At 42.4% G+C, this 24729-nt stretch overlaps 2 protein-coding genes across 2 annotated transcripts in view; one reads left to right on the top strand and one right to left on the bottom strand.

Moving 5' to 3' along the window:
* The window catches only part of nlgn1 (neuroligin 1), a 410233-nt gene extending 393754 nt beyond the window's left edge, over window positions 1-16479 (bottom strand). Inside the window, exon 1 of the mRNA XM_078410944.1 lies at window positions 16028-16479. The gene's annotated coding sequence lies outside the window, so the exon portion shown is untranslated. The remainder of the gene's footprint in view (window positions 1-16027) is intronic.
* A 6133-nt stretch (window positions 16480-22612) lies between these two features.
* The window catches only part of LOC144599312 (spermatogenesis-associated protein 16-like), a 52964-nt gene continuing 50847 nt past the window's right edge, over window positions 22613-24729 (top strand). The window contains exon 1 of the mRNA XM_078410102.1: window positions 22613-22704. The gene's annotated coding sequence lies outside the window, so the exon portion shown is untranslated. The remainder of the gene's footprint in view (window positions 22705-24729) is intronic.

Raw genomic sequence — 24729 nt, forward strand, 5'->3', positions numbered from 1 at the left:
ACATGGTAGGCTGCTCTGGAAGGTTAGATCGCATGGTATCCAAGGAGAGATAGCTGAATGGATAACAAATTGGCTCCATGGAAGCAGAGGGTAATGGTGTAAGGTTGCTTCTCAGACTGGATGCCTGTGACTAGTGGTGTGCCTCAGGGTTCGTTGCTGGGCCTGTTACTGTTTGTCATCTACATCAATGATTTGGATAAGAACATACAGGGCAAGATTAGCAAGTTTGCTGATGATACAAAAATTAGTGGTTTTGCAGATAGAGAAGATGGTTTTGAACGATTGCAGCAGGATCTGGATCGATTGGCCAGGTGGGCGGAGGAATGGTTGATGGGATTTAATACAAAGAATTGTGAGGTGTTGCATTCTGGGATGTCAAACAAGGGCAGAACCTACACAGTAAATGGTAGGCCTCTGGGTAGTGTTGTAGAGCAGGGGGATGTAGGAGTGCAGGTGCATGGTTCCTTGAAGGTTGAATCGCTGGTAGATAAGGTGGTCAGAAAGGTTTTTGGCACTTTGGTCATCAGTCAGAGTATTGAGTATAGAAGTTGGGACGTCATGTTGCAGTTGTATAAGACGTTGGTGAGACCGCATTCAGAATATTGTGTTCAGTTCTGGGCACCATGTTATAAGAAAGTATTGTCAAGCTTGAAAGGGTTCAGAAAAGATTTACGAGGATGTTGCCAGGACTAGAGGGTGTGAGCTAGAGGGAGAGGTTGAGTAGGCTGGGTCTCTATTCCATGGAGCGCAGGAGGATGAAGGGGTGTATAAGATCATGAGAGAAATAGATCGGGTAGATGCACAGTCATGCTCAGGGGAATCGAGGACCAGAGGACATAGGTTCAAGGTGAAGGGGAAAAGATTTAATAAGAATCCGAGGGATCATTTTTGACACAAGGGTGGTGGGTTTATGGAATAAGCTGCCAGAGGATGTAGTTGAGGCTGGGACTATCCCATCGTTTAAGAAACAGTTAGACAGGTACATGGATAGGACAGGTTTGGAGTTATATGGACCAAGCGAAGGGAAATGGGACTAGTGTGGCTGGGACATTGTTGGCCGGTGTGGGTGAGTTGGGCCGAAGGGCCTGTTTCCACATTGTATCACTCTTTGACTCTAGAACTTCCCCTTCACAGGGCTTGCTAGAAAAGGCAAACAGGAATTTATTTGTCCTCTATATTTTGCACACGGACTCTATTGTTGATAATGCTGATTTAATTGAAATCCTCTGCTATTTATGGAGCATTGTTTTGCACATCTCAGCAACTTCCTTACATATTTCAAATGTAGGCAGGCATTATAACAACATTTAAAAGACATTTGGACAGGTACATGGATAGGAAATGTTTGGAGAGAAATGGGCAAAACATGGGCAGGTAGAAATTACACAAATTGGGCATCTACATCTATTGATTGACATAGACAAGTTGGGTCTATGGGTCTGTTTCCATGCTGTATGACTCTATCTGCTCCTTGCCTGCTCATGTATAAAGTAACTCCAGCAGTGTGGTTGCACCTTTTTTTGTACTACTGCCAACTCAAGACTTTGCTCAATTACCGCTGCAACATAGAGAGCATCCTAACAAATGGCATCCCTGTGTGGTACCTCAGCTGCACGGAGGCAGAAAGGAAAGTTCTTCAGCAGGTAGTCCATAGAGCTTAGAGGACCCTCGGAACACAGCTACCAGCCTTGGAGGGCATCTACAACACACGATGCCTCAGAAAAGCCACCGGCATCCACAAAGACTCCTCACACCCCTGCAACAGTCTGTTCGAACTCCTTCCTTCGGGCAGACGATACAAGGCCTTCTACGCCCACACCTCCAGACTCAGGAACAGCTTCATCCCCAGGGCCATAGCTGCTATGAACCGGTCCTGCTGAGCCAGATGGTCAAAACGCAGTGATCCGGCACAGATCTACTTGCACTTTATTCTGTCTTAAAACTGTTACAATTTGTTTTGTTGGGTTGTTGTTGTTTAAATTAATTAAATTATTGCATCGTATGGGAGGCGCATTCCCAATCTCGTTGTACACAATGACAATAAAGATATATTGTATTGTATATTGTATTGTATTACCATTCAAGCACATCTTCCCTCATACCTATAAACATATATTTTGCAAGCCCTAACCAACTCCTAATCTTTAACCTTCCTCCATATCTATTGAAATTCCTGAAATTCCTATGTTATCCCTGATCTCTTTAAGCTGTATTTCAATAACAATATGTCCACCAAAACATTCACTTTCTCTATCACCAGCAGAATGTGTCTGCAGTCCATACAATCTACAACATGCACTCCTGTATTTTGTCAAAGCTGCTGTGACAGCACCTCCCTTGCAGCATAACTCCTTTTGACATTTTATCTCTCCTGCCTTCTAACCCATCACAGAGCTTGCCTTTAGTTATTTGTTCCTCCTTTCACTCTGCCACTGGTTAAATCTGTTACATCTCCAATGTTTTCCAATTCCACTCAAAGGTGTTCAATTTGAAATGTTCTTTAATTGCTTTCTGATTTGCTAGGTATTTCCAGCACTTTAGGTTTTATTTAGCGCCATGACAGTTTTCCTCTTCCCTCAATAAAAAGCAAAGATTTGCTGCTTTAGTGAGATTTGAATAAATACAATTTTCTGTTCTTTTGTTAAACATTCTTTGCACTGAATTATACTTAGCACTAGGATCATAATAGATCACGTCAGCTTTCCTAACCTGATGATCAACATTTAAAAACTGATGACCAGACCAAGCTTTCACTCCACAGTACCAATCAAAAGGCATAAGTTAGAAAGGACCTTGCTCAGCATAACTTGTTGCATCATGTTGCCACTCACACTGGTCCTCACATTGGCCTGATGCAGTGACTGATCTTGCTTGCATGCTGCATCCTTGAATTGGTCAGCAACATTCAGATAGCAAATGGGGGACAGGCAACATCGCAAATAAGTTGCATGTACACCCAGAAATATAATTCACAGAAGACAAAGCTACAGGTGAAGATGAAACGGTTTAATTTATTATTGTATTTATTGTTATTGGTAAATGTACCGAGATATGTGAAAAACTTATTTTTGCGTGCAATCTAAGCAAATCGTAACACATACAAGTACATCATGTATTATGCAGAATACAGTGTTAGAGCAAGGGAGAAAGTGTAGATTAAAAAGGTGCAACGGCCCAACGACATATTGGAAGATAGACACAAGATCTGTTCCCCTTTCCCGTGACTTTCAGTCTGAAGAAGGGTCTCGACCTGAAACATCACCCATTCCTCTCCCGAGATGCTACCTATCCTGCTGAGTTACTCCAGCCCTTTGTGTCTATCTTCGGTTTAAACCAGCATCTGCAGTTCCTTCCTATCCAAGACACACTGGAAGATGGGAATCCACCCTTTACATACGAGAAATCCAGAGTCTGAATACAGCAGGAGAAAAGGTGCTCCTGAATCTGGTGGTACGTGCTTTCAAGCTTTTGTATCTTCTGCCGATGAGAGAGCGGAATGTGAGAATGACATTCGAGAATCAACTATGTTTGCTGCTTTCCAGAGTTTGCTTGAAGTATAGATGGAATCATTGGTGGGGTGGGAATTATGATACAGACCAGTTTGTGTGATGGACTCAGCTGCGAATGTAACTGCAATTGCTTGTGTTCTTAGGCAAAGCAGTTGCATACTACACTGTGATACATGCAATAGGATGCTTTCTACCATGGTGCATCTGTAGAATTGGTAACAATCTTTAGAGACATGCGGAATTCCACAGTAGAATTTCTCGAGGCTGTCATCACATCGTTCCACTGTTCAAAACCGTGCAGAATGCATTCTTAGTGGGGGGGGGGATGTGTTGTTGTCAATGATTCTGTCGACTTCACTTAGTTCCCCATTAAAGCATGCAAGCACTGCCACGATCAACGGGGGACCAAGTGGTTAGTCTGGGATTCTAATTTGGTCTGGAATTGTCTTTTGGCGTCCCTGATGGCTTTATGAAGATCGTACCTAAATATCTGTACAGGTTGGGATCCCCCAACTTGAACACCTCAGACTGTGTCTGCAGTCAAGAATGGATCTCATGGTTCATCCGTGGTTTCAAGTAGCAGAACAATCGGATTGACTTCTTTAGCATACAGTACTTGACGCACTTACTGATAAGTATGTCATGGCACTGAGTCCTTGAAAATGGACCAATCCACTGACTCAAAGCAGTTACATGGGAATGTATGTTTCCTCAGCCCAACACTTTATGACTTTCTTTACCAGATTCTCATGCTTCAGTTTCTGCTTATAAGCAGGGAGTGGAACACAGCCTGATGGTCAAATTTGCAAGCAGGGGATGGAGCGGTAGACATCTTTGATAGTTGCACAGTAGTGGTCCCTGACTATGATGTACAAGGTGTTAGGGTACTTTGTTTCAAGGCTATAGGTAGAATTGTACAGCACATCCAGTGCAAACCACAAACTTGCATGGAGGTTAGATCTAAACTGGATAGCCAGGATAGCCAAAATAAATTCTCGCAACACTTTGGGAAGGAGACGGATTTGTCTCCCGTCAATGCAGATAGTGACATTTTTTTACTGTTAACATTTAAAACTGTTAAAGTTAAAGTGAATGATTATTTAAATAACAATAATTAAGACTGCTACGAATAATTTGAAAAACCTCAAAAATAATATATTCAAAAATAATATATTTTAAAAACCTTCCCTTTTGCCTCCTCATCACTTAGTCCACAATTGTCACTTATATCAATCGGGTCAACAACCCTATGCTCGGCATTATTAGAAATGTGATTCCCAAGAGTCATGTATGTAGAGACCAACAGTGGTCTGTCGTGACAGATGCAGTACCATCTGCTACTCAGATTTCCACATTCAGTAGCTTATGAATAATCAGAAATGCTGACTCCAGCCAGCAAGAATCACCATTAACATCTTGTGCTCATATCCCAGTATTTCACAACCAATTAAGTACACAAGGAGTAGTCATTGTCATAGTGTAGGGAGACATGGCAGCTATTTACATAGAGCAACACATTACAAAACACCAATTAATGATCAAGAGTCTTATTTGAAGATTCGGGTTAAAGAAATATCAGGTAAAATTTCACTGAAGCCCGCTAATCTGATTCAAATAACATGATGGGAGCTCTAAACCTGTCAGTTCACTGCACCAATGGAGTCCAGCGGCAGGATGGAAACCATCATTTATACTCTGTGCCAGACACCATTGATTTCCATATAACCATATAACCATATAACAATTACAGCACGGAAACAGGCCCGTTCGGCCCTACCAGTCCATGCCGACCACTTTCTCTGACCTAGTCTCATCTACCTGCTCTCAGACCATAACCCTCTAATCCCCTCCCATCCATATACCTATCCAATTTACTCTTAAATAATAAAATCGAGCCTGCCTCCACCACTTCCACCGGAAGCTCATTCCACACAGCCACCACCCTCTGAGTAAAGAAGTTACCCCTCATGTTACCCCTAAACTTTTGTCCCTTAATTCTGAAGTTATGTCCCCTTGTTGGAATATTACTAAAACTCTGTGTCCATGTGTATGTGTGTATGTGTGCAGCATAACTTTTGTCGCTCGCACAGTCAAAACTCCCCTCCCCGTGGAAGCTGGTGTACTTGTTGTACACGGCCGTGCATCCATAGGCCGCGCAACTGGTCGGCATTATCTTTCAAAATAACAAATCCCCCACCCCCCCAAAACCTCGTACACAAAATAAAGCCAAGTTTCCATCACGCATTTGTAACGCCTCTGGTGCCTTTTCCCTCCTCCCATTCGTTTCTCAATCTCTCTCTCTCTTGCTTTGCTTCCCCCTACCGGACCTCCTTTACTGATGGCGGGTTGGTGAGTAGAGACCTTGCTGTGGGTGGGTGGGGAAAGTGGGACATTCACGTTTAAGTGCATGGTGTGAGCAGGGACGTCTTTCCCCTCTCCCCTCCATGGGCATACGCCATATTCCAGCTCAAGGTAGGGTGACGTTTGTTTTACCTTGAATACAACACAAAAGTGCTGGGGCAACTCTGGGAAGTTGGGAAGGAATTCCCTCCAAAGATGCTGCTTAAACCACATAGTTTGTCCAGCACTTTTAAGCTCAATTCAAAATTTCCAACATCTGCAGTTCCCTGTGTTTGTCTCTCTCTTTGTTTTTCTTTTAACCTTGGCTGTACTTAGGCAGGAGAGTGCGGAGGATGTAAGATAAATTGCATCTTGTTCTCATTGGAGGCCCGAACACTTGTATGTACAGAACAATTAAAAAGTAATAATTTGGCATCTCCTGCCTACTCTACAATTGAATGATAGATCAGCCATGATATTATCTCTTTACAACTCGCCCTCACTAACCCTATATCGTTTCATTTGCTCCAAGTTAAATTTTGCAAGTGCGGAATTCTGTTCACGAACTTAAAATGTAGTGGCCAGTTGGAGTCACAAGAGACTGTGGGTGATGTAATTTAGAGAGAAAAAAACAGACTATTGTAGGAATTCAGCATCCGTGGCACCTCATCAGGACTGATTGGCTAGTTTTTTTGGTGCTACATGTGTTCTTTGCAGAAATTATGTATTTGCATTCTTGGGCACCTGTTCATTTATACATTTGTAACATGTATGAGATTTAGTTTGTTTTGAGATTTAGTTTGTTTAAAAAAGTACTGAAGCAAACTGATGAAAATGCTCCCTTGGGACACCACCTGATAATTGCCACACTTTGGGAGGGTTTGGTGGTATTGGATTAAACCTTTATAACAATACTAAAAGTATAAACAATAATGAGTATTCTTATAAGAGTGGTATTCTTTAAAAAACCTTTTCAGTTATTCAAAGTTCAATAGTTAGCAAAAAATATAATTTAAATATATTTTAAAAAATCAAAATTAAACGCAAACCAAATTTTAACTTTTAGTATAAATGTCTGTTCAAATGTTTCTGGTTTTATGTATTTCCTTTTTTTCATTCTACCCCTTCCCTTGTTATCACCTATCTTTGTGCTTTAATTCTTTTCTATATTTCTTAAATTCATTACTTTTAACAAAAATCTTAATTTCACTGACTAAACAACTGACAAAACCTCCGTTGTTCTCAAGGCAGACAACTGCACATTTCCACTGTCATAAAGAGAAATAAGTGCTTACTGACATCATCCAGACAGATAAAACACTATCAAAAGATACGTCCAATATTCTTTGCTCTTCCATGACAGAGCAGATAGCTTCTCTTTGTTATTTCTTCAATCAGTTTTAATGCTGAATATAGATAATATCTAAAGTTTCAGGAATACAGGCTTAGCCAACACAACTACCCACTATAGTCCCAAATCATCGTTGCTAATTAGCATTTTATGCCACTCCAAGGTCATATTTCCTTCCTGGTTTATTTACCGGCACTGAACAGAATAATCTAGAAGAGAGTGCACGCATTAACTTTAGAGTTGTATCCTTGATGTTATGGCAAAAATTCATTTGACCTTTTTATATATTTTGCCTTTCCACAAAGGGTTCTTCAGTTAGATTCTTGCTCGTTCATAGTTCTTGTCTTCTTGGAAAAAAAATTTGTGGTGTTTAATTAGAATCCAAAATGGATGACTCCACATTCAATGCTGAATTCCATTGTCATCGTTTTCATCACTCCCAATTTGTTAATGCCGTTTCTCAATTTTCTGTTTCTATCTACACTATTTACTACATGAGGGTATTGATCTGAAAAGTCACCCATCCATATTCTCTTGAGATGCTTGACTCACTGGGTTACTTCAGCATTTAAAAAAAATCTTTCTTTGGTAAATCAGCATCTGCAGTTACTTGGTATTACACTATTTACTGTTCGCAATGTCATTAAAAGGTTTTACTGGTTTGGGAACTATCCAAGTCTGCAAGAAATTGCAGTGAGGTGGGGATATAGCCCAGTCCATCACGCAAACCAGGCTTTCCGCCTCTGACTCCATGTGCACTTCACGCAACCTCGGAAAAGCAGCCAACGTAATCAGAGACTTGTCTCACCCTGGTCATTCCTTCTTCTCCCTGCTCTTTTTGGGAAGATCCCCATCTGTTATCAGGATTCTGAATAGTCCTTCCATAAGCTAGGGCACTGTCCGATTCACCTCCACTACTTGAGATGTGATCTCTACTACTTGAGACTGCTTCTCCATCACGTAAAAGGGCCAGTATCCTTCGATTCATCGAGAACACATGACGGACATATTCTTCCTTCCTTCAAAGACGTCTGCATAGAAAGAGGTTTGTTGCAAACTGACGACCATTGGCAACAGACGATGGAAGATGCTGAACGGACAAGACTCCCAGAAGCAATGAGAGATTTGTTTGTTTTGCTGACGATTGCTGAGATTAACACTTCTCGACAATTATGGGATCGCTTCAAGAATTCAATGTCTGAAGATTACCTTCAAAGAGAACGGAGAACAATCGATGATCCAAATATCATGATTGATGAGAGGCATCATGATCAGGCTCTGTTGTATATTCAAGACAAGCTTGTGAATTACAAGACACTGGGATACTTTCATGTGCCACTACCAAGACATGGAATGATGAACCTTGATGGTGACAATCCAGAATTGCTGAGTGAACTGCAGTACAATAGACCTGAACAACAGTGATTTGTTGAAGAGAAGGAGCCTCTGCTGAATGCTGAGCAAAGAGCAGTGTATGACCATGTGTGCAGCTGTTTGGAAAGGAATGTTCCTTCAATGTTTTTCATTCATACACCAACAGGAATGGGCAAAACAATTCTCACCAATTTGATCCTCTCCAAAGTTCGAGGTCAAGTTGATGTTGCTTTTGCTGTAGCATCCTCTGGTATAGCAGCTACATTGATGCCTGGTGGAAGAACTGCACATTCTCGATTCAAGATACCCATCGAAGTGACCGATAATACCCTGTGCAACATTGAGAAGAACTCCAACATGGTTCATTTGATCAGGAGTGTGAGACTGATTGTTCGGGATGAGTGCCCGATGATTAGGAGAGAGAGCTTTGGTGGACAGAACTCTTTGACATCTATGCAAAAAGAACGATGAGCCTTTTGGCGGCATTCTTACCTTTTGTTGTGGCGATTTTCGCCAACTCCTTCCTGTTGTGAAAAGGGGAAATGATGCTGATGTTGAAAATTCCTGCATCAAGAAATCCTATTAACGTTGAAATTGTTATATTTTGTTATTCACATTTTAAACTTTAATAAATCCCTTTTCCACTTGCTGTGCCCGTCAGCCGCCCATGCGCAGTAATACCTCCATGTTCAACGTCACAATGGAAACCCGACGGGCGGGAATGGCGACGGGAATGGAGGGAGGAGATAAGGGGGGGATGGAATGGGTGACTGAGGTGTGGGAGGGGAAGGGGGGGAGCGGGTGGGGAAGAAGAGGGGTTGAGGGATGGAGTGAGGGAGGGGAGGGTGCTAGACCAATGCAGAAAAAAAAAACATTTTAAAGAAAAATCGCGATTTTCATTGAGATTTATTTTTATTTTTAAAGGCATTTATTTTAAAGAAAAAAGTGCGATTTTTCCCAACATCACAATGGCAACCCAATGGGTTATGGGCCCAACGGGTCCACTTGGCCTAGTACAACTTAAAACTTGGACGTCCACCTGATCCCAAATTAATTTATGCTTCTGAATGCCAATCCAATCCAGTGTTAAAACAGGACTAAACTGCCCTTGATAATTCGATATCAAGATGATGCCAGAGCATTGGACACTGTTTGCTGTCACATGCAGATCTACTTGCATCCGATACAATCGCTTTACACTTTTTAACTGTAACACAGCATTATGCACTTTGTTTATTTTCTCATTTGCACAACCTGAGCTACGATTTGGATGATATGCAAAACAAAGCTTTTCACTATATTTTGGTCCACGTGATAATAATAAACCAATACTAAAACCTCTGACCTCATTTTTTTAAGCTGATCTAAATTAATTTACAATGTGAACAATGTAAATCTGACTGCCAGAAAATATATTTTCTGAGACATAAACAATTAGCCAAAGTCCTCTGAGACACATGAGACTGCAGGTAATAGAATCTTAAGTAAAAGACAAACTGCTGTGGAACTCAGCAATTCAGGCAGCATCTGTAGAGGGAAATGGACAGATTACATTTTGGGTAGGACACTGAGGGACTTTAGTCCCCAAGAATCCTTGTAGGCAGCAACACAGGTTGATAAGCTATATAAGACACTCGCACTCATTAGAGCACAGAATAGAAGAACAAACAACATATGGTATAACTTTCAAAACATTAGTTCGGCTATTGGTAGAGTACTGATTGAAGTTGTGGTAGCCACACAATAGGAAGGATGTGAATGTAATTGGAGAGAGTGCAGTAGAATGACAATGTTACTTGGGAAGAAGCATTTTACCTATGGGGAGAGAATGAATGTTGAGAGTGTTTTCCTCACAGTGGAGAAAGGATGAGAGGCTCCTATTTGACACAACCAAATTATGAGCAGCATTAATAGGATATACACGGATCAGCCAAATCATTATGACCACTGACAGGCGAAGTGAATAACATTGATTATCTTGTTACAATGGCACCTGTCAAGGGGTGGGATATATTGGGCAGCAAGTGAGCAGTCAGTTCTTGACGTTGATGTGTTGGATAGATAGAAACATAGAAAATAGGTGCAGGAGGAGGCCATTCGGCCCTTCGAGCCAGCACCGCCATTCATTGTGATCATGGCTGATCGTCCACAATCAATAACCCGTGCCTGCCTTCTCTCCATATCCCTTGATTCCACTAGCCCCTAGAGCTCTATCTAACTCTCTTTTAAATCCATCCAGTGATTTGGCCTCCACTGCCCTATGTGGCAGAGAATTCCACAAATTCACAACTCTCTGGGTGAAAAAGTTCCTTCTCACCTCAGTTTTAAATGGCCTCCCCTTTATTCTAAGACTGTGGCCCCTGGTTCTGGACTCGCCCAACATTGGGAAAAATTTTCCTGCATCTAGCTTGTCCAGTCCTTTTATAATTTTATCTGTTTCTATAAAATTCCCTCTGATCCTTCTAAGCTCCAGTGAATACAAGCCTAGTCTTTTCAATCTTTCCTCATATGACGGTCCCGCTATCCCAGGGATCAATCTCGTGAACCTACACTGCACTACCTCAATTACAAGGATGTCCTTCCTGAAATTAAGAGACCAAAACTGTACACAATACTCCAGATGTGGTCTTACCAGGGCCCTATACAACTGCAGAAGAACCTCTTTACTCCTATGCTGAAATCCTCTCGTTATGAAGGCCAACATGCCATCAGCTTTCTTCACTGCCTGCTGTACCTGCACGCCAACTTTCAGTGACTGGTGTACAAGGACACCCAGGTCTCGCTGCACTTTCCCCTTACCTAACCTGACACCATTGAGATAATAATCTGCCTCCTTGTTTTTGCCACCAAAGTGGAAAACCTCACATTTATCTATATTATACTGCATCTGCCACGCATCTGCCCACTCACTCAACCTGTCCAGGTCACGCTGCTACCTCCCAACATCCTCTTCACAGTTCACACTGCCACCCAGCTTTGTGTCATCCGCAAACTTGCTAGTGTTGCATCTAATTCCCTCTTCCAAATCATTAATATATATGGTAAACAGTTGCGGCCCCAACACTGAGCCTTGCGGCACTCCACTCGCCACTGCCTGCCATTCTGAAAAGGACCCGTTTACTCCTACTCTTTGCATCCTGTCTGCCAACCAATTTTCTATCCATCTTCAGACTGATCTGTCTGACATCAGTCTGAAGAAGGGTCTTCGAAACGTTACCCATTCCTTCTCTCCTGAGATGCTGCGTGACCTGCTGAGTTACTCCAGCATTTTATGATACCTTCGATTTGTACCAATATCTGCAGTTATTTTCCTACAATTTTCTATCCATGTCAACACCCTACCTTCAATACCATGTGCTCTAATTTTGCTCACCAATCTCCGGTGTGGGACCTAATCAAAGGTTTTCTGAAAGTCTAGATACACTACATCCACGGGCTCCCCCTCATCCATTTTACTTGTCACATCCTCAAAACATTCCAGAAGATTAGTCAAGCATGATTTCCCTTTCATAAATCCATGCTGACTTGGACTTATCCTATTCAAATGCACCGTTATTACCTCTTTAATAATTGATTCCAGCATCTTCCCCCCACCGATGTCAGGCTAACTGGTCTGTAATTCCCTGTTTTCTCTCTTGGTCCTTTCTTGAAAAGTGGGATAACATTAGCTATCCTCCAATCCACAGGAACTGATCCTGAATCTATTGAACATTGGAAAATGATCACCAATGCGTCCACTATTTCAAGAGCCACCTCCCTGAGTACCCTGGGATGCAGACCATCAGGTCCAGGGGATTTATCAACCTTCAGTCCCATTAGTCTACCCAATACTATTTCTTGCCTAATGCAAATTTGTTTCAGTTCCTCTACCCCCCTAGATCTTCTGTCCTCTAGTACCTCTGGGAGATTGTTGGTGCCTTCCTTAGTGAAGACGGATCTGAAGTACCTGTTCAACTCTTCTGCCATTTCCTTGTTACCCATAATAATTTCACCCGTGCCTTCAAGGGACCCACATTTGACTTTGCTACTTTTTTTCTCTTAACATATATAAAGAAGCTTTTACTGTCCTTCTTTATATTCTTGGCCAGCTTCCCCTCGTACTTCATCTTTTCAGCCCGTATTGCCCGTTTTGTTACCTTCTGTTGTCCTATGAAAATTTCCCAATCCTCTGGCTTCCCATTACTCTTTGCTATGTTATACATCTTTTCTTTAGTTTTATTCCTTCCCTAACTTCTCTTGTCAGCCACAGTTGCCTCCTACTCCCCTTAGAATCTTTCTTCCTTTTTGGAATGAAATGATCCTGCATCTTCCGGATTATGCCCAGAAATTCCTGCCTTTGCTGTTCCACCGTCATTCCTGCTAAGATCCCTTTCCAGTCGATCTTGGCCAGCTCCTCTCTCATGCCTTCATAGTCCCCTTTATTCAACTGCAACACTGACGCTTCCGATTTAACCTTCTCCTTCTCAAATTGCAGATTAAAACTAATCATATTATGATCACTACCTCCAAGCGGTTCCTTTACCTCGAGTTCTCTTATCAAATCTGGAGATGCAGGAGAAATGGGCAGGAGTAAAGACCTGAGCGACTTTGACAAGGGCCAAATTGTTATGGGTCAGAGTATCTCTGAAACGGCAAGGTTTGTGGGGTGCTCCCAGTCAGCAGTTGCGAGTACCTACCGACAGTGGTCGGAGGAGGCACAAACCACAACTGGCGACAGGGTGTTGGGCGCCCAAGGCTCATCGATGCGCGAGGGCAATGAAGGCTATCCCGTCTGGTCTGAACCAACAGAAGGTCTACTGTGGCACAAATCACAGAAATTTTAATGGTGGTCACGGAAGGAATGTGTAAATAGAGCTCTTAAGGATAGCGGAGTCAGAGGGTATGGGGAGAAGGCAGGAACGAGGTACTGATTGAGAATGATCAGCCATGATCACATTGAATGGCGGTGCTGGCTCGAAGGGCCGAATGGCCTCCTCCTGCACCTATTGTCTATTGTGTCACAATACACAGTGCATCGCACCCTGCTGCGTAAGGGGCTGCACACGGAGGACCAACAACATATTAGGCAGGTGGTCATAATGTTTTGGCTCATCAGGTCATAATGCTTTGGCTGATCAGTGTATATTGAGAAATATTTCCACTTAGCATAGATATCTATAACCATTGAGCATATGTTTCAGGGGTGGGAGATTTTGAAAGGATTTGAGGAAGATTGGGTTCATCCACAGAGAGGCTGGAAACTGCTTTGGGGTGGTGGAGGCAAATATTCTCAGGCCACTTAAGAACTATTTTGATGGGCACATGAAAATATAAAGGCATAGAAGGCTATGGTCCACATGCCATACCACTTGGTGGTACTTTGTAACTGACATGGACAAGGTAGACCAAAAGGCCTTTTTCCGGGCTATATGTCTCTAGGACTGTGAATGTGATCAGTGACCACGCAGTAATTTTTGTTTAAAACCTTCAAATGATCACATCAGCATATGTAAAACAGATCTCAAATGACAAGACATTAAGTCCAATGGCCAATATTTTTTGTCCTGACCTGTCAGAAGGTTTATGGCGTGTCTAACCCACAACAAATTATGTCCAAAGCGAGTCTTTGCAACTTATACTGCCACCTACTGACTGTCTAAATGGTTTGTAAGGCAAGATTAATTTGATTTTTGTATTTACATTGCCCTTTCAAAAGCTCGGTTCAAACAGTTTGTGATGTTAATTTAGATTATCACGCACGATATTCAAACAATCAAATAATGAACTAAAAATATTAGGTCCTTATACTTTCTCCATTACACGTCTTCACGCTTTAGAACAATAATACGAATTTCTGCGGTTATGCTTTCTTCTGCAATATTGCATTTCGGAACAGGAAAATAATTCAGGTTCATGAGTATTATTACAATTCATACATTAACGTTGTTCCCAACCCAAACCTAAATCCGTCATGCAACGATTCGCAACTTTCGCCTGAATTTAAACAAAGTTTATCATTTTTAAATGGGGATGGCGGGACTGTCATATGTTGAAAGACTGGAGCGACTAGGTTTGTATACACTGGAATTTAGAAGGATGAGAGGGGATCTTATCGAAACGTATAAAATTATTAAGGGGTCGTTGGACACGTTAGAGGCAGGAAACATGTTCCCAATGTTGTGGGAGTCCAGAACTAGGGGCCAAGAATAAGGGGTAGGCCATTTAGAACAGAGATGAGGAAAAACCTTTTTAATCAGAGAGTTGTGAATCTGTGGAATTCTCTGCCTCAGAGGGCAGTGGAGGCCAATTCTCTGAATACATTCAAGAGAGAGCTAGATAGAGCTCTTAAGGATAGCGGAGTCAGGGGGTATGGGGAGAAGGCAGGAACTGGGTACTGATTGAGAATGATCAGCCATGATCACATTGAATGGTGGTGCTGGCTCGAAGGGCCGAATGGCCTTCTCCTGCACCTATTTTCTATTGTCTATTGTCTATTGATGTCCATTGCGTTTTAACAGACCTCTCGATTATGGAAATGTTTAAAAAAACGATTAGATTTGTATTTACAAATGTCTTTACATTAAATTTTAAAAGAAAATTACGGACAGATTTTAGGAACAGACTGTTAACCCACGCGAAAAACCTGTTCGTAATTGTTGTCTACATGCCATAAATTTAATATTTAAAATGTCAGTAAGTTCAGGACACAGGTTATCCGAAACCAATTACCCGCACGATGGCTATATAATGATGATCTATGCTCTCACTTTCAGGACAAGGCGATGCAATCAACGCTTTATTGAAATCTGCACCACGAAGACTTGCTTTTTTTTGCAAAGCTCGCAATTTTTAAACTATAAATGTCCACATTGCACGTTTTATTCCGCCGTACGCGATCTTTCCGTGGTATTAAAACATGAATAGCATTATCCCCAAGAGATCTAGCGTTGAGTCACGATCAGCAAAATAGGTTATGAAAGAAATGCAAAAGATGTAAACACAAAAATAAACTAAGAAATTTGAAATATTACCACGCTACACATTATAACACACACAAGACAGTAGTTTGCGTGAAATTCGTGAATCTTCTATTGTGACTTTTCGGAATTTATTTTTGATGTGAAACCTTGAGAATATTGTAAATCTTCGCATTGCACACTGACAATTACCACTGCAACACTATGCCATTTGTCAATGGCAAGTTCTCGAGTGACTATGTATATCGGCGATTAAGAATAATCATTCGGACTTTGGGTTGCCAATCTCCGTCTTTGGAAATGAACATTGCAATTTCCCTCTCACCCGCCTGGTCCCGTTAAATCTGAAAATCATTCAACTATCGTGCCAATCGAAAGGGAAAGTTAAAACCAGCATTCATAGATTTTAATTAGTGGCAGGTAGCATAAACAAATTCTCACGATTTCCTCAAAGACTGTTTGAACATGGTTTCACGTTCACGAACCCAAACACTCACCTTTCATTTTTCCCCCCACGGCGCTTCGCACTCGTGTGGCCAAGCGTTAATCATCTTCCCCCACTCTCAAAATATTCAAATATATTTCGGTAAAATCGCCACTGCTACCTTAGAATCCAGAAACAATATTCTATTGTTAAAACAAGGGGTTTTAATGTTCCTGTTTTCCCTTGACTTTTTATATGCATTCCACATCAATCGATATCGGAAAGCCTTATGAAATCCAATGGCGGTCTAGAGCTCTTCGATTCTGAATTACGTCTTGCATTTTCAATGATACCCAGACACTATTTCCTTCTCTGATATTGCCTCCATTTTCAAATCCAATCATTGCAGATGTTAAATCGTATGCAGCTGCAGAAAAGGAAATCTTAAAAGGCCATGCACGGTATTTCATAAAGAATACCGTCTAGGACCATCTTCCTCAGAAGTATCCTTTCCGTCTGAGTCGCAAATAATTCACCCAACCGAATGACTCCAAGTCAAATTCGCCTTGAGTAGCAGAATGGGCATTGAGAACTTTAAGATACTTCCTAAACGTCAGTGGTGACGTCTTCATCAGCGACGTCACAAAAAAAGTTTATGGATCTTTGCAGCATATTTCACGGTTTTAAACAAATAACATTTTTGGTTAGGCACAAAATGCTGGAGTAACTCAGCGGGTCAGGCAGTATCTCAGGAGAGAAGGAATGGATTACGTTTTCGGGGGTCGAGACCATTCTTCAGTCCGAGGAAGGGTCTCGACCCGAAACGTCACTCATTCCTTCTCTCCTGAGATGCTGCCTGACCCGCTGAGTTACTCCAGCATTTTGTGCCTGCCTTCGATTTAAACCAGCATCTGCAGCTTTTTTTCCTAAACATTTTTGGTTAATCAGGAGGAACAAGGAATTGCAGATGCTGGAATGTTGAGCTAAACACAAAGTGCTGGAGTACTCAAGCAGCAGCTTTGGCGGCTGGACAGCCACGTTTTTTGAAATGTCTCTCTTAACATGTGTTAATTTTCCTTTATTGCCACATCAACAACTGGCAGTAGTCTTACATAGCTGTAATAATGTTGCATTTGCAAATGGTACTTTTTTCAGGACAAGATAGCATAGTTCAGGTGTCTAAGCCAATTTTGCATGATTAGCGTTGAAAATAATTTAATACATTTGGGAGTTGATTAAGATGGGAGTCGAGGACCGTAACGGGATTCCATAATAATCAAAAAGGAAACCGAGTTAGACAACAGGTAAGTGTTAAAAAAGAGAGAATCCAGCTTTAAATTGGAAGTTTAAGAGAAAGGAAGGATTTGAGATTGACTCGAGCCATTTTGGTGATGTCAGTAAGTGCAAGCCATTTCCCACACAATTTCTGTGAGAATCATTTCACAAAAAACATTGATTCCTCACATATTATTACAGATAAAATGCTGCATATTGGGGGAGAAATGGATTGAGTGTCTTGCATACATTTTAGATGAAGCGCGGGAGGATGAGAGGTGACCTTATTGAGATGTACAAAATCATGAGAGAAATAGATTGGGTAAACCAGGTTAGTTAGACACAAAATGCTGGAGTAACTCAGCGGGACAGGCAGCATCTCTGGAGAGAAGGAATGGGTGACGTTTTGGGTCGAGACCCTTCTTCAGACTGATCGTCGGATTGTGTAAACCAAGTTGATCAGAGGAGGGGAATCGAGAACCAGAGAACATCGGTTTCAGGCGAGGGGGAAAGTGTGGGGAACCTAAGGGTAACACAACGGGTGGTGGGTGTATAGAAAAAGCTGCCGCAGGAGATAGTTGAGGCATGTACTATCGCAATGTATAAGAAGCATTTAGACAAGTACAAGGTTAAGATATGTTTAGAGGGATATGGGCCAAACACAGCCAGGTGGGACTAGTGTAGATGGGGCATGTTGCTTGGTGTGGTCAAGTTGGGCCGAAGGGCCTTTTCCACGCCATATGACTCTATGACTATATTAAAAAGATGAAATTCGAAGGGACCAGGATGAAAGCGACAGGACTGGAAATATTTTGCATTATGTGATCCTAAATTAAGAACCACCTCCCTAATTATCATCACATTTGCTTTATCCAATTTACTAATGTCCAATTAATTTCAATAATCTTCTGCATTAATGCAATATTTTAACAATGAGTGCCCTTTATTGCATGTAAAGACAGATATGTACAGATTCTAACTCATCAGAATAGTCTGAAGGGTCTCGGCCTGAAATGTCGCTTATCCATGTTCTCCAGAGATGCTGCCTGACCCGCCAAGCTACTCCAGCACTTTGTGTCTGTTTTTGTAAACAAGCATGTTCAGTTCCTTGTGTCTACAATATAAGGACTTTTGTGGACATCTGAGAAAAACTGTCAGAGGACTGCAATATTGATAGATATATTGGATACATAAATGAAACTGTACATTTGTCATTTGATGTCACTATCAGTAGTCATCAACAGATATTTGCATGGAGGAGATGTTAAATCTTTAGCTTTCCAAAATATGTTATTTTTGGGGGGTGGGTTTGCACAAGGTAAAATAAAACCCATCTCATTTTGCTTGTATATAGCAAATGGAATATTTTCCATTTTACTACTCTCAGAGAGTTGGATATTTTCCTTAATTTTCTTCCTTCTGCTTCTAGAGTATGGTTTCATGCTTTGGTGCAGCAGTCTTCTTGATACTTTAAACTGGGTTGAAAAGCTAATTGACCACAGAGAGTATGGAAGGTGTAGGAAAATAACTGCAGATGCTGATTATTAAATTATTATTCATTTGTTTTGATATGTTATCTCCTATGTTTTGAAATTTTCAGTGTAGTATCATGTCAACTGCATGAAATATCTTGGCCGTCAATATCTTCAACAGTAACCAGTTCATTGTAAGAATTGGGACAGAATGCCTTGTTCCATTTGAATCAACAGCATTTAATTAAAATTAAGGACGATTTTAAGACAGTAGCTGTCCATCTTCAGCGTGTAGACAACAATATGTAATCTATTGGCTGACAACTGAAAATACAAACGTAATTCTTAACTATAAACAAAACTTTCATTTAATATATTTATCAAATTTTACTTACTTGCTTTGCACTAATGTTGTTTCAGACTTTTACTCTTGTCTTAATTTTCTTCCTTCTGCTTCTAGAGTATGGTTTCATGCTTTGGTGCAGCAGTCTTCTTGATACTTTAAACTGGGTTGAAAAGCTAATTGACCACAGAGAGTATGGAAGGTGTAGGAAAATAACTGCAGATGCTGGTACAAATCAAAGGTATCACAAAATATGTCAAGGGGGCGGGACTGAGCGAAGGTGTTGAGCGAAACGATCGCCGAGCCTGCGTTTGGTTTCGCCGATGTAAAGAAGTTGACATCTAGAGCAGAGTATGGAAGTGAAACTTACTATATTCATAAGAATTGTCTTGTCTGAACGCTCCCAACCCGAAACATCACGTTTCCATGTTCTCAAGAGATGCTGCTCGACCCGCTGAGTTACTCCCAGTACTTGTGCCATTTTTCTTCTACTATTTTCATTATTGATGTCTGGTTGTGCAAACATTTGAGCCTAAAGGACAACTCTAATTAATTTCCCCATTGTTAAACCAAGTGCATTCAGGCAAAATCACTTCCACACAGATGTTGTACTTGAAATGTGATCATGAAAACCTCCATGCATTTGCATTGTTTTAACCTCCATGGTTGAATTTCTGCAGAATGTTTTGGCTTCTATTAGTTCAAGATTGTTCTGTAGATATCTTACATTTTTATTTACTCTGAGGCCCTTTTATTGTGTTTTTGTTTATTTTGAGTTATTTTTTCATGTATCATTTTGGGATTATAATACCCCTTTTAGGTAATGCAATACGCACACTTCTGGCAATTTGTCACCCACAAATGGGTTTATGGAGGAAGATTGCAGGAAAGATAACAAAATGCTCCATCTACTTCAAATAATAATAATAATAAAAAACATTTATTTTTTATAGCGCTTTTCCAAATGCTCAAAGACGCTTTACAAAAACAGTCAAGACATAAAAACAAACAGACAAACTATCCTGACGGAGAAGCGGCGAACAAATAACGCCAGCGTCCTCTCACGTCAGGGTCCGGCAGTAAACAATAAAGAACACAAGACACACAATTACAATTTTTAACACAAACAGCCATCACAGTGATTGCTCCAGGCACACCCTCACTGTGATGGAAGGCAAAGAAAAGTCTTATCTCCTCCTCATTCTTCTCCCGTGGTGCCACGAGGTGATCGAGGCTCCCGACTTTTGAAGCCCCCACCGGGCGATGGAAAGTCCCAGGGCCGAGCCGAGCAGGCCGATGAAGGTCCTGAGCCCCCACCGGGCGATGGAAAGTGCCGCGGCCAGGCCACGCAGGGCGATGAAGGGCCTGCGAGCGGGTCAATCAAACCTCGCGCTTTGGGGTGGTCGAAGCTGCTACGGCTGGAGCTCCCGAAAGCCGGTCGCCAGCCAGGGACCTGCGAGCTCCAGATGTTGCGGTCTGCAGGGCCCACGGCCGAAGCCTCCGAGATGGTAAGTCCAGGCCCTACGACCGGAGTCTTCAAGGTCGATCCCAGCTGGAGGCCGCCGACTCCACGGTGTTAGGCCGTAGCACGAACGGAGACACAACACGGTAAAGGTCGCATCTCCGTTGAGGAGGAGATTGGAAAAAAAGGTTTCCCCCACCCCCCACCACCCCCCACATATACAGAGTTAAAAATAAATCAAAAGAAACATTTAAACGATAACAAAGACAACAAAAAAAAAAGACAGAGAGACTGCCGGTGAGCCGCAGCTGCAGAACGCAGCCACGCCCCCTCAACCTGTGAACGCCCACATAAGACCTGTGAACTTTTATCAGAGGTACTTTCTTGGTTGAGTGTGTTCAGCACTATCTTGCCAGAGAAGTTCAGATCTGAATTACAGAGACACTGTTGTTTTTGTCGTGCAGGCAAGAAGTTTGTTTTGATATCTGACGAAGATGCAAGTTTGACAGTTGCAATCATTCATTCCATCTTGAATGTGTATCCTGCTGAGGTTGTGTTATGCATGAAATCCAATGTGAAAGGCTCCACAGTGCGTAGTACCAATTACAATTTGTAGTTTGCACAACAAGTAACAGTTGACATCAGGTATTAGTCCAATAGGATCATAGTGCTGGCATTCTTCTGTTGTGGTTCAGTCATAGGCTCATACATCTTGGAAAAAGGCTTTGTTGTGTATCTGTGCGCTGTGGATGGCTCGATAGTGATCATGTATTGTCTTTCCATTGATTGCTTAGCACGCAGCAAAAGCTTTTCACTGTACCTCGGTTAGGGTTGCCAACTATCTCACTCCCAAATAAGGGACAAGGTGACATCATCGCCCCGCGCCCCATGTGACCTCACCCAGCCAGCGGTCACGTGCTCTCGCTCCACCAATGGCGGCCACCCGGGCTGGGAGGCGGGTTGCTACACAACCTCCGTTAGGCGGCGCCCGGGCCTCCGGACCTACAGTGTCCGGACATACACTGTCCAGACCTATAGTGTCTCGATCTACAGTGTCCGGACCTACAGTGTCCGGGCCCACACTGTCCGGGCCTACAGCGTCCGGGCCTACAGTGCCCCCTGGTCCTAATACAGGACAAGGGCGGTCCCGTACGGAACAAACCAATTTAGCCCAATATACGGGATGTCCCGGCTAATAAGGGACAGTTGACAACCCTAACCTTGGTACACAATAAACAAAACTCAGCCCAACTTGCCCATGTCGACCAAGATGTCCCATCTACATAGATACATAGACAATAGGTGCAGAAGGCCATTCAGCCCTTCGAACCAGCACCGCCATTCAATGTCATCATGGCTGATCATCCACAATCAGTACCCTGTTCCCGCCTTCTCCCCATATCCCTTGATTCTGCTAGCCCTAAGAGCTATATCTAACTCTCTTTTGAATGCATCCAGTGAATCAGCTTTCTGATTCAGAAGTGCCTTCTGAGGCACAGAATTCCACAAATCTCTGCGTGAAAAAGTTTTTCCTCATCTCAGTCCAAAATGGCCTACCCCTTATTCTTAAACCGTGGCCCCCGGTTCCTGGCTCCCCCAACATCGGGAACATGTTTCCTGCATCTAGGTGTCCAATCCCTTAGTAATTTTATATGTTTCTATAAGATCCCCTTTCATCCTTCTAAATCCCAATGAAAACAAGCACAGTCGCTCCATTCCGGGAATTAGCCTCGTGAATCTACTACAGGATGTCCCATCTACACCCTGCTTGCATTTTGGCCCCATATATCCCTCGAAATTTCCTATCCGTGTACCTCTGTCCAAATGCCTTTTGAAATGTTAAATTCATGGAGGGGCGGAGAATCAGAGGGATCTGGTACGGTATGATATTTTGCGGAAGTAGACCCAGTCAATCCATCAACGCTGGATGAGTTCGTTTTTTTTTTTTTTTTAAAAGGCCTAATGTTAGCGTCGATCCATAACCTCCAACCAGCGGCGAACGAGCCAAACATGGCGGCGGCGGCGGCGAAGTCGAAGGTTTTGGCGGGCGCCAGTTGGAAGGCGCGTGGTCTCGCGCTGCCAACTGTTTGCATTCAAACGCGGCCGGCAGCGGGGCACGCGCTCGAGCCCGTCCTCCAGTACTTCTGGCTGCAGTAACTCCTCTGCCTCAGGGAGACTCGTGGTTGTCCGTGTTACAAGTGAGTACGCCCAACAAATTACAAAAGGCAATGATAAGGAAACCATTCGCCATCCCAAGTACCAACCAGCCGTTGACCGCATAAGCTCTCCGGGCAAAGATCGTGTTTAACACAGACACAAAAATAGTGCTGCCATTTTATTGATATTTTTAAAAATGCTTAAAACGCTACAGGCGTGATTTATAATCCATGTTAGATTTACCGGAAGATTTGTTTAACAAAATTAGTTAAAGACTGATTGGAACATTGGTCTGACGAAGCGTCCCGACCCGAAACGTCACCTAGCCATGTTCTCCGGAAATGTTGCCTGAGTTACTTGAATACTTTCTGTCCTTATTTGTAAACCACCATCTGTAGTTCCTTGTTACTACTGGAAGGTTTGTTTATTGTGGTGCATGGTTCTTTTATGGTCTCCATTATGTGTTTGGTCAGTAAAAGAAATGTACAGGACTTAAATATGTTTAGTGTTCATTTGAGTTCTCACCGTTTACTTTGAAATTTGTAAAGATTCAGAGCAACAGAATCTCAGAACAGTCCATGATGCAACCAGTCTGTAAGCTCTCTACTTGAAGTTTAGACATTATAACCAACAACAAAAAAACGAGGAAATGTCACATACCTATCTATACCCACTATTACCTGAGGTTTTTGTTGTACTTGTTCCATATTGGATATATTGTCATATTTACAGAATATCAAATTACAACCAAACTAGAAAGAAATGTTCAGCAAATGAAGAGCAGAATTTCAGGAAAGCCAGACCCCTTTTTGAAAAAGAAGACACAAAGTGCTGAAGTAACTTAGCGGGTCAGGCAGCATATCTGGAGGACATGTATAGGTGATTTTTGGGTTGTGCACTAGGAGGAGGTCAAACGAGGATAACAAGGAATTAGATTACAAGGTTGCAAATCAATACAGAACACGCATACAGTTGAAGTTGGTGTTAACCTCAAAGTTCCAGGTTCCACTAAACGCACCATTGATTTTGTACCTCAAACACACATGCCTTGCCAATGATCTCAATCAATTAGGATACCTGTCAAACATTCATATGCTCTACCTCTAATCCAAGTCTCCACTTGCACATTATAACATCTAATTCAAGTATGGCAATCAAATAACCCAGACAGATTGCAAAACATTAAGATAGAAAGAAGGAACTGCAGATGCTGACTTAAAAAAAAAAGACATAAAGTGTTGGAGTAACTCAGCAGGTCAGGCAGCTTTGGTGACGTTTCGGGTCGGGACCCTTCAGATTCTCCAAGGAAGGTAGAAGGCTGGCAGGAGGATTCCAAAAAGGGTAAAAAAGCCAGTGGGCCAGTACCCTTCAGTCTGAAGAAAAGTCCTGACCTGAAATGTCACTTTATCATGTTCTCCAGAGATGCTGCCTGACCTGCTGATTTGTTGCAAAACATTAATATGTAATCCTGCAACTGTGGGAGAACATAATTATTCTCAATGGCAGGAGGTTGGTCAGAACCATTTCACAGTAAAATAAAAGTTTGCCACTGTGACCACAATACTTGTGATTATTCACAAAGTGCTGGAGTAACTCAGCAGGTCAGGCAGCATCTCAGGAGAGAAGGAATGGGTGGCGTTTCGGGTCGAAACCCTTCTTCAGACTGATGTCAAGGGGGCGGGACAAAGGAAGGATATAGGTGGAGACAGGAAGACAGTGGGAGATCTGGGAAGGGGAGGGGAAGAGAGGGACAGAGGAACTATCTAAAGTTGGAGAAGTCAATGTTCATACCACTGGGCTGCAAGCTGCCCAGACGAAATATGAGGTGCTGTTCCTCCAATTTCCGGTGGGCCTCACAATGGCACTGGAGGAGGCCCATGACAGAAAGGTCAGACTGGGAGTGGGAGGGGGAGTTGAAGTGCTCAGCCACCGGGAGATCAGGTTGGTTAAGGCCGACTGAGCGAAGGTGTTGGGCGAAGCGATCGCCGATGTAAAGAAGTTGACATCTAGAGCAGCGGATGCAATAGATGAGGTTGGAGGAGGTGCAGGTGAACCTCTGTCTCACC

The sequence above is a fragment of the Rhinoraja longicauda genome, chromosome 13 (assembly GCF_053455715.1).
Source record: "Rhinoraja longicauda isolate Sanriku21f chromosome 13, sRhiLon1.1, whole genome shotgun sequence".
Taxonomy (NCBI): domain Eukaryota; kingdom Metazoa; phylum Chordata; class Chondrichthyes; order Rajiformes; family Arhynchobatidae; genus Rhinoraja; species Rhinoraja longicauda.